Below are 12,504 nucleotides of genomic sequence, written 5' to 3' on the forward strand. Positions count from 1 at the left end.
GTCATGTATGATCTGTGACGATCATACACACTACACACCCTCCTGCCCAGTGGTTCCATCCGTGTCAGACACTGCTGCAGAGCCTATGACGTCATGTATGATCTGTGACTATCATACACACTACGTACCCTCCTGCCCAGCGGTTCCATCCGTGTCAGACACTGCTGCGGAGCCTATGATGTCATGTATGATCTGTGACTATCATACACACTACACACCCTCCTCCCCAGCGGTTCCATCCGTGTCAGACACTGCTGCGGAGCCTATGATGTCATGTATGATCTGTGACTATCATACACACTACACACCTTCCTGCCCAGCGGTTTTATCCGTGTTAGACACTGCTGCGGAGCCTATGACATCATGTATAATCTGTGACTATCATACACACTACACACCCTCCTGCCCAGCGGCTCCATCCGTGTCAGACACTGCTGCGGAGCCTATGACGTCATGTATGATCTGTGACTATCATACACACTACGTACCCTCCTGCCCAGCGGTTCCATCCGTGTCAGACACTGCTGCGGAGCTTATGATGTCATGTATGATCTGTGACTATCATACACACTACACACCCTCCTGCCCAGCGGTTCCATCCATGTCAGACACTGCTGCGGAGCCTATGACGTCATGTATGATCTGTGACTATCATACACACTACGTACCCTCCTGCCCAGCGGCTCCATCCGTGTCAGACACTGCTGTGGAGCCTATGACATCATGTATGATCTGTGACTATCATACACACTACACACCCTCCTGCCCAGCGGTTCCATCCGTGTCAGACACTGCTGCGGAGCCTATGATGTCATGTATGATCTGTGACTATCATACACACTACACACCCTCCTCCCCAGCGGTTCCATCCGTGTCAGACACTGCTGCGGAGCCTATGATGTCATGTATAATCTGTGACTATCATACACACTACACACCCTCCTGCCCAGCAGTTTTATCCGTGTTAGACACTGCTGCGGGGCCTATGACATCATGTATGATCTGTGACTATCATACACACTACACACCCTCCTGCCCAGCGGCTCCATCCGTGTCAGACACTGCTGCGGAGCCTATGATGTCATGTATGATCTGTGACAATCATACACACTACACACTCTCCTGCCCAGCGGCTCCATCCATGTCAGACACTGCTGCGGAGCCTTTGACATCATGTATGATCTGTGACTATCATACACACTACACACCCTCCTGCCCAGTGGCTCCATCCGTGTCAGACACTGCTGCGGAGCCTATGACATCATGTATGATCTGTGACTATCATACACACTACACACCCTCCTGCCCAGCGGCTCCATCCGTGTCAGACACTGCTGCGGAGCCTATGATGTCATGTATGATCTGTGACTATCATACACACTACACACCCTCCTGCCCAGCAGTTTTATCCGTGTTAGACACTGCTGCGGAGCCTATGACATCATGTATAATCTGTGACTATCATACACACTACACACCCTCCTGCCCAGCGGCTCCATCCGTGTCAGACACTGCTGCGGAGCCTATGATGTCATGTATGATCTGTGACTATCATACACACTACACACCCTCCTGCCCAGCGGCTCCATCCGTGTCAGACACTGCTGCGGAGCCTATGACATCATGTATAATCTGTGACTATCATACACACTACATACCCTCCTGCCCAGTGGCTCCATCCGTGTCAGACACTGCTGCGGAGCCTATGACATCATGTATGATCTGTGACTATCATACACACTACACACCCTCCTGCCCAGCGGTTCCATCCGTGTCAGACACTGCTGCGGAGCCTATGATGTCATGTATGATCTGTGACTATCATACACACTACACACCCTCCTGCCCAGGGGCTCCATCCGTGTCAGACACGGCTGCGGAGCCTATGATGTCATGTATGATCTGTGACTATCATACACACTACACACCCTCCTGCCCAGCAGTTTTATCCGTGTCAGACACTGCTGCGGAGCCTATGACATCATGTATAATCTGTGACTATCATACACACTACACACCCTCCTGCCCAGCGGTTCCATCCGTGTCAGACACTGCTGCGGAGCCTATGATGTCATGTATGATCTGTGACTATCATACACAGTACACACCCTCCTGCCCAGCGGTTCCATCCGTGTCAGACACTGCTGTGGAGCCTATGATGTCATGTATGATCTGTGACTATCATACACACTACACACCCTCCTGCCCAGCAGTTTTATCCATGTCAGACACTGCTGCGGAGCCTATGATGTCATGTATGATCTGTGACTATCATACACACTACGTACCCTCCTGCCCAGCGGCTCCATCCGTGTCAGACACTGCTGCGGAGCCTATGATGTCATGTATGATCTGTGACTATCATACACACTACACACCCTCCTGCCCAGCAGTTTTATCCGTGTCAGACACTGCTGCGGAGCCTATGATGTCATGTATGATCTGTGACTATCATACACACTACGTACCCTCCTGCCCAGCGGTTCCATCCGTGTCAGACACTGCTGTGGAGCCTATGATGTCATGTATGATCTGTGACTATCATACACACTACACACCCTCCTGCCCAGCAGTTTTATCCGTGTCAGACACTGCTGCGGAGCCTATGACATCATGTATAATCTGTGACTATCATACACACTACACACCCTCCTGCCCAGCCGTTCCATCCGTGTCAGACACTGCTGCGGAGCCTATGATGTCATGTATGATCTGTGACTATCATACACACTACACACCCTCCTGCCCAGCGGTTCCATCCGTGTCAGACACTGCTGTGGAGCCTATGATGTCATGTATGATCTGTGACTATCATACACACTACACACCCTCTCCTGCCCAGCGGTTCCATCAGTGTCAGACACTCCTGCGGAGCCTATGATGTCATGTATGATCTGTGACTATCATACACACTACACACCCTCCTGCCCAGCGGTTACATCCGTGTCAGACACTGCTGCGGAGCCTATGACATCATGTATGATCTGTGACTATCATTCATACACACTACACACCCTCCTGCCCAGCTGTTCCATCCGTGTCAGACACTGCTGCGGAGCCTATGATGTCATGTATGATCTGTGACTATCATACACACTACACACCCTCCTGCCCAGCGGTTCCATCCGTGTCAGACACTGCTGCGGAGCCTATGATGTCATGTATGATCTGTGACTATCATACACACTACACACCCTCCTGCCCAGCGGCTCCATCCGTGTCAGACACTGCTGCGGAGCCTATGACTTCATGTATGATCTGTGACTATCATACACACTACACACCCTCCTCCCCAGCGGTTCCATCCGTGTCAGACACTGCTGCGGAGCCTATGATGTCATGTATGATCTGTGACTATCATACACACTACACACCCTCCTGCCCAGCGGTTCCATCCGTGTCAGACACTGCTGCAGAGCCTATGATGTCATGTATGATCTGTGACTATCATACACACTACACACCCTCCTCCCCAGCGGCTCCATCCGTGTCAGACACTGCTGCGGAGCCTATGATGTCATGTATGATCTGTGACTATCATACACACTACACACCCTCCTGCCCAGCGGTTCCATCCATGTCAGACACTGCTGCGGAGCCTATGATGTCATGTATGATCTGTGACTATCATACACACTACACACTCTCCTCCCCAGCGGTTCCATCCGTGTCAGACACTGTTGCGGAGCCTATGATGTCATGTATGATCTGTGACTATCATACACACTACACACCCTCCTGCCCAGCGGTTCCATCCATGTCAGACACTGCTGCGGAGCCTATGATGTCATGTATGATCTGTGACTATCATACACACTACACACCCTCCTCCCCAGCGGTTCCATCCGTGTCAGACACTGTTGCGGAGCCTATGATGTCATGTATGATCTGTGACTATCATACACACTACACACCCTCCTGCCCAGCGGTTCCATCCATTTCAGACACTGCTGCGGAGCCTATGATGTCATGTATGATCTGTGACTATCATACACACTACACACTCTCCTCCCCAGCGGTTCCATCCGTGTCAGACACTGCTGCGGAGCCTATGATGTCATGTATGATCTGTGACTATCATACACACTACACACCCTCCTGCCCAGCGGCTCCATCCGTGTCAGACACTGCTGCGGAGCCTATGATGTCATGTATGATCTGTGACTATCATACACACTACACACCCTCCTGCCCAGCGGCTCCATCCGTGTCAGACACTGCTGCGGAGCCTATGATGTCATGTATGATCTGTGACTATCATACACACTACACACCCTCCTCCCCAGCGGTTCCATCCGCGTCAGACACTGCTGCGGAGCCTATGATGTCATGTATGATCTGTGACTATCATACACACTACACACCCTCCTGCCCAGCGGTTACATCCGTGTCAGACACTGCTGCGGATCCTATGACATCATGTATGATCTGTGACTATCATACACACTACACACCCTCCTCCCCAGCGGTTCCATCCGTGTCAGACACTGCTGCGGAGCCTATGATGTCATGTATGATCTGTGACGATCATACACACTACACACCCTCCTGCCCAGTGGTTCCATCCGTGTCAGACACTGCTGCAGAGCCTATGACGTGATGTATGATCTGTGACTATCATACACACTACGTACCCTCCTGCCCAGCGGTTCCATCCGTGTCAGACACTGCTGCGGAGCCTATGATGTCATGTATGATCTGTGACTATCATACACACTACACACCCTCCTCCCCAGCGGTTCCATCCGTGTCAGACACTGCTGCGGAGCCTATGATGTCATGTATGATCTGTGACTATCATACACACTACACACCTTCCTGCCCAGCGGTTTTATCCGTGTTAGACACTGCTGCGGAGCCTATGACATCATGTATAATCTGTGACTATCATACACACTACACACCCTCCTGCCCAGCGGCTCCATCCGTGTCAGACACTGCTGCGGAGCCTATGACGTCATGTATGATCTGTGACTATCATACACACTACGTACCCTCCTGCCCAGCGGTTCCATCCGTGTCAGACACTGCTGCGGAGCTTATGATGTCATGTATGATCTGTGACTATCATACACACTACACACCCTCCTGCCCAGCGGTTCCATCCATGTCAGACACTGCTGCGGAGCCTATGACGTCATGTATGATCTGTGACTATCATACACACTACGTACCCTCCTGCCCAGCGGCTCCATCCGTGTCAGACACTGCTGTGGAGCCTATGACATCATGTATGATCTGTGACTATCATACACACTACACACCCTCCTGCCCAGCGGTTCCATCCGTGTCAGACACTGCTGCGGAGCCTATGATGTCATGTATGATCTGTGACTATCATACACACTACACACCCTCCTCCCCAGCGGTTCCATCCGTGTCAGACACTGCTGCGGAGCCTATGATGTCATGTATAATCTGTGACTATCATACACACTACACACCCTCCTGCCCAGCAGTTTTATCCGTGTTAGACACTGCTGCGGGGCCTATGACATCATGTATGATCTGTGACTATCATACACACTACACACCCTCCTGCCCAGCGGCTCCATCCGTGTCAGACACTGCTGCGGAGCCTATGATGTCATGTATGATCTGTGACAATCATACACACTACACACTCTCCTGCCCAGCGGCTCCATCCATGTCAGACACTGCTGCGGAGCCTTTGACATCATGTATGATCTGTGACTATCATACACACTACACACCCTCCTGCCCAGTGGCTCCATCCGTGTCAGACACTGCTGCGGAGCCTATGACATCATGTATGATCTGTGACTATCATACACACTACACACCCTCCTGCCCAGCGGCTCCATCCGTGTCAGACACTGCTGCGGAGCCTATGATGTCATGTATGATCTGTGACTATCATACACACTACACACCCTCCTGCCCAGCAGTTTTATCCGTGTTAGACACTGCTGCGGAGCCTATGACATCATGTATAATCTGTGACTATCATACACACTACACACCCTCCTGCCCAGCGGCTCCATCCGTGTCAGACACTGCTGCGGAGCCTATGATGTCATGTATGATCTGTGACTATCATACACACTACACACCCTCCTGCCCAGCGGCTCCATCCGTGTCAGACACTGCTGCGGAGCCTATGACATCATGTATAATCTGTGACTATCATACACACTACATACCCTCCTGCCCAGTGGCTCCATCCGTGTCAGACACTGCTGCGGAGCCTATGACATCATGTATGATCTGTGACTATCATACACACTACACACCCTCCTGCCCAGCGGTTCCATCCGTGTCAGACACTGCTGCGGAGCCTATGATGTCATGTATGATCTGTGACTATCATACACACTACACACCCTCCTGCCCAGGGGCTCCATCCGTGTCAGACACGGCTGCGGAGCCTATGATGTCATGTATGATCTGTGACTATCATACACACTACACACCCTCCTGCCCAGCAGTTTTATCCGTGTCAGACACTGCTGCGGAGCCTATGACATCATGTATAATCTGTGACTATCATACACACTACACACCCTCCTGCCCAGCGGTTCCATCCGTGTCAGACACTGCTGCGGAGCCTATGATGTCATGTATGATCTGTGACTATCATACACAGTACACACCCTCCTGCCCAGCGGTTCCATCCGTGTCAGACACTGCTGTGGAGCCTATGATGTCATGTATGATCTGTGACTATCATACACACTACACACCCTCCTGCCCAGCAGTTTTATCCATGTCAGACACTGCTGCGGAGCCTATGATGTCATGTATGATCTGTGACTATCATACACACTACGTACCCTCCTGCCCAGCGGCTCCATCCGTGTCAGACACTGCTGCGGAGCCTATGATGTCATGTATGATCTGTGACTATCATACACACTACACACCCTCCTGCCCAGCAGTTTTATCCGTGTCAGACACTGCTGCGGAGCCTATGATGTCATGTATGATCTGTGACTATCATACACACTACGTACCCTCCTGCCCAGCGGTTCCATCCGTGTCAGACACTGCTGTGGAGCCTATGATGTCATGTATGATCTGTGACTATCATACACACTACACACCCTCCTGCCCAGCAGTTTTATCCGTGTCAGACACTGCTGCGGAGCCTATGACATCATGTATAATCTGTGACTATCATACACACTACACACCCTCCTGCCCAGCCGTTCCATCCGTGTCAGACACTGCTGCGGAGCCTATGATGTCATGTATGATCTGTGACTATCATACACACTACACACCCTCCTGCCCAGCGGTTCCATCCGTGTCAGACACTGCTGTGGAGCCTATGATGTCATGTATGATCTGTGACTATCATACACACTACACACCCTCTCCTGCCCAGCGGTTCCATCAGTGTCAGACACTCCTGCGGAGCCTATGATGTCATGTATGATCTGTGACTATCATACACACTACACACCCTCCTGCCCAGCGGTTACATCCGTGTCAGACACTGCTGCGGAGCCTATGACATCATGTATGATCTGTGACTATCATTCATACACACTACACACCCTCCTGCCCAGCTGTTCCATCCGTGTCAGACACTGCTGCGGAGCCTATGATGTCATGTATGATCTGTGACTATCATACACACTACACACCCTCCTGCCCAGCGGTTCCATCCGTGTCAGACACTGCTGCGGAGCCTATGATGTCATGTATGATCTGTGACTATCATACACACTACACACCCTCCTGCCCAGCGGCTCCATCCGTGTCAGACACTGCTGCGGAGCCTATGACTTCATGTATGATCTGTGACTATCATACACACTACACACCCTCCTCCCCAGCGGTTCCATCCGTGTCAGACACTGCTGCGGAGCCTATGATGTCATGTATGATCTGTGACTATCATACACACTACACACCCTCCTGCCCAGCGGTTCCATCCGTGTCAGACACTGCTGCAGAGCCTATGATGTCATGTATGATCTGTGACTATCATACACACTACACACCCTCCTCCCCAGCGGCTCCATCCGTGTCAGACACTGCTGCGGAGCCTATGATGTCATGTATGATCTGTGACTATCATACACACTACACACCCTCCTGCCCAGCGGTTCCATCCATGTCAGACACTGCTGCGGAGCCTATGATGTCATGTATGATCTGTGACTATCATACACACTACACACTCTCCTCCCCAGCGGTTCCATCCGTGTCAGACACTGTTGCGGAGCCTATGATGTCATGTATGATCTGTGACTATCATACACACTACACACCCTCCTGCCCAGCGGTTCCATCCATGTCAGACACTGCTGCGGAGCCTATGATGTCATGTATGATCTGTGACTATCATACACACTACACACCCTCCTCCCCAGCGGTTCCATCCGTGTCAGACACTGTTGCGGAGCCTATGATGTCATGTATGATCTGTGACTATCATACACACTACACACCCTCCTGCCCAGCGGTTCCATCCATTTCAGACACTGCTGCGGAGCCTATGATGTCATGTATGATCTGTGACTATCATACACACTACACACTCTCCTCCCCAGCGGTTCCATCCGTGTCAGACACTGCTGCGGAGCCTATGATGTCATGTATGATCTGTGACTATCATACACACTACACACCCTCCTGCCCAGCGGCTCCATCCGTGTCAGACACTGCTGCGGAGCCTATGATGTCATGTATGATCTGTGACTATCATACACACTACACACCCTCCTGCCCAGCGGCTCCATCCGTGTCAGACACTGCTGCGGAGCCTATGATGTCATGTATGATCTGTGACTATCATACACACTACACACCCTCCTCCCCAGCGGTTCCATCCGCGTCAGACACTGCTGCGGAGCCTATGATGTCATGTATGATCTGTGACTATCATACACACTACACACCCTCCTGCCCAGCGGTTCGATCCGTGTCAGACACTGCTGCGGATCCTGTGATGTCATGTATGATCTGTGACTATCATACACACTACACACCCTCCTCCACAGCGGTTCCATCCGTGTCAGACACTGCTGCGGAGCCTATGATGTCATGTATGATCTGTGACTATCATACACACTACACACCCTCCTGCCCAGCGGCTCCATCCGTGTCAGACACTGCTGCGGAGCCTATGATGTCATGTATGATCTGTGACTATCATACACACTACACACCCTCCTGCCCAGCGGCTCCATCCGTGTCAGACACTGCTGCGGAGCCTATGATGTCATGTATGATCTGTGACTATCATACACACTACACACCCTCCTGCCCAGCGGCTCCATCCGTGTCAGACACTGCTGCGGAGCCTATGATGTCATGTATGATCTGTGACTATCATACACACTACACACCCTCCTGCCCAGCGGTTCCATCCATGTCAGACACTGCTGCGGAGCCTATGATGTCATGTATGATCTGTGACTATCATACACACTACACACCCTCCTGCCCAGCGGTTCTATCCGTGTCAGACACTGCTGCGGAGCCTATGATGTCATGTATGATCCTAGACTATCATACACACTACACACCCTCCTGCCCAGCGGTTCCATCCGTGTCAGACACTGCTGCGGAGCCTATGACGTCATGTATGATCTGTGACTATCATACACACTACACACCCTCCTGCCCAGCGGCTCCATCTGTGTCAGACACTGCTGCGGAGCCTATGATGTCATGTATGATCTGTGACTATCATACACACTACACACCCTCTTGCCCAGCGGTTCCATCCGTGTCAGACACTGCTGCGGAGCCTATAACGTCATGTATGATCTGTGACTATCATACACACTACACACCCTCCTGCCCAGCGGCTCCATCCGTGTCAGACACTGCTGCGGAGCCTATGACGTCATGTATGATCTGTGACTATCATACACACTACACACCCTCCTGCCAAGCGGTTCCATCCGTGTCAGACACTGCTGCGGAGCCTATGATGTCATGTATGATCTGTGACTGTCTATCATACACACTACACACCCTCCTGCCCAGCGGTTCCATCCGTGTCAGACACTGCTGCGGAGCCTATGATGTCATGTATGATCTGTGACTATCATACACACTACACACCCTCCTGCCCAGCGGTTCTATCCGTGTCAGACACTGCTGCGGAGCCTATGATGTCATGTATGATCTGTGACTATCATACACACTACACACCCTCCTGCCCAGCCGCTCCATCCGTGTCAGACACTGCTGCGGAGCCTATGACGTCATGTATGATCTGTGACTATCATACGCACTACACACCCTCCTGCCCAGCGGTTCCATCCGTGTCAGACACTGCTGCGGAGCCTATGATGTCATGTATGATCTGTGACTGTCTATCATACACACTACACACCCTCCTGCCCAGCGGTTCCATCCGTGTCAGACACTGCGGCGGAGCCTATGATGTCATTTATGATCTGTGACTATCATACACACTACACACCCTCTCCTGCCCAGCGGTTCCATCAGTGTCAGACACTCCTGCGGAGCCTATGATGTCATGTATGATCTGTGACTTTCATACACACTACACACCCTCCTGCCCAGCGGTTACATCCGTGTCAGACACTGCTGCGGAGCCTATGACATCATGTATGATCTGTGACTATCATTCATACACACTACACACCCTCCTGCCCAGCTGTTCCATCCGTGTCAGACACTGCTGCGGAGCCTATGATGTCATGTATGATCTGTGACTATCATACACACTACACACCCTCCTGCCCAGCGGTTCCATCCGTGTCAGACACTGCTGCGGAGCCTATGATGTCATGTATGATCTGTGACTATCATACACACTACACACCCTCCTGCCCAGCGGTTCCATCCGTGTCAGACACTGCTGCGGAGCCTATGACTTCATGTATGATCTGTGACTATCATACACACTACACACCCTCCTCCCCAGCGGTTCCATCCGTGTCAGACACTGCTGCGGAGCCTATGATGTCATGTATGATCTGTGACTATCATACACACTACACACCCTCCTGCCCAGCGGCTCCATCCGTGTCAGACACTGCTGCGGAGCCTATGATGTCATGTATGATCTGTGACTATCATACACACTACACACCCTCCTCCCCAGCGGCTCCATCCGTGTCAGACACTGCTGCGGAGCCTATGATGTCATGTATGATCTGTGACTATCATACACACTACACACCCTCCTGCCCAGCGGTTCCATCCGTGTCAGACACTGCTGCGGAGCCTATGATGTCATGTATGATCTGTGACTATCATACACACTACACACCCTCCTGCCCAGCGGTTTCATCCATGTCAGACACTGCTGCGGAGCCTATGATGTCATGTATGATCTGTGACTATCATACACACTACACACTCTCCTCCCCAGCGGTTCCATCCGTGTCAGACACTGTTGCGGAGCCTATGATGTCATGTATGATCTGTGACTATCATACACACTACACACCCTCCTGCCCAGCGGTTCCATCCATGTCAGACACTGCTGCGGAGCCTATGATGTCATGTATGATCTGTGACTATCATACACACTACACACCCTCCTCCCCAGCGGTTCCATCCGTGTCAGACACTGTTGCGGAGCCTATGATGTCATGTATGATCTGTGACTATCATACACACTACACACCCTCCTGCCCAGCGGTTCCATCCATTTCAGACACTGCTGCGGAGCCTATGATGTCATGTATGATCTGTGACTATCATACACACTACACACTCTCCTCCCCAGCGGTTCCATCCGTGTCAGACACTGCTGCGGAGCCTATGATGTCATGTATGATCTGTGACTATCATACACACTACACACCCTCCTGCCCAGCGGCTCCATCCGTGTCAGACACTGCTGCGGAGCCTATGATGTCATGTATGATCTGTGACTATCATACACACTACACACCCTCCTGCCCAGCGGCTCCATCCGTGTCAGACACTGCTGCGGAGCCTATGATGTCATGTATGATCTGTGACTATCATACACACTACACACCCTCCTCCCCAGCGGTTCCATCCGTGTCAGACACTGCTGCGGAGCCTATGATGTCATGTATGATCTGTGACTATCCTACACACTACACACCCTCCTGCCCAGCGGTTCCATCCGTGTCAGACACTGCTGCGGATCCTGTGATGTCATGTATGATCTGTGACTATAATACACACTACACACCCTCCTCCACAGCGGTTCCATCCGTGTCAGACACTGCTGTGGAGCCTATGATGTCATGTATGATCTGTGACTATCATACACACTACACACCCTCCTGCCCAGCGGCTCCATCCGTGTCAGACACTGCTTCGGAGCCTATGATGTCATGTATGATCTGTGACTATCATACACACTACACACCCTCCTGCCCAGCGGCTCCATCCGTGTCAGACACTGCTGCGGAGCCTATGATGTCATGTATGATCTGTGACTATCATACACACTACACACCCTCCTGCCCAGCGGTTCCATCCGTGTCAGACACTGCTGCGGAGCCTATGATGTCATGTATGATCTGTGACTATCATACACACTACACACCCTCTCCTGCCCAGCGGTTC

This window comes from Pseudophryne corroboree, chromosome 2, assembly GCF_028390025.1.
Source record: "Pseudophryne corroboree isolate aPseCor3 chromosome 2, aPseCor3.hap2, whole genome shotgun sequence".
NCBI lineage: Eukaryota > Metazoa > Chordata > Amphibia > Anura > Myobatrachidae > Pseudophryne > Pseudophryne corroboree.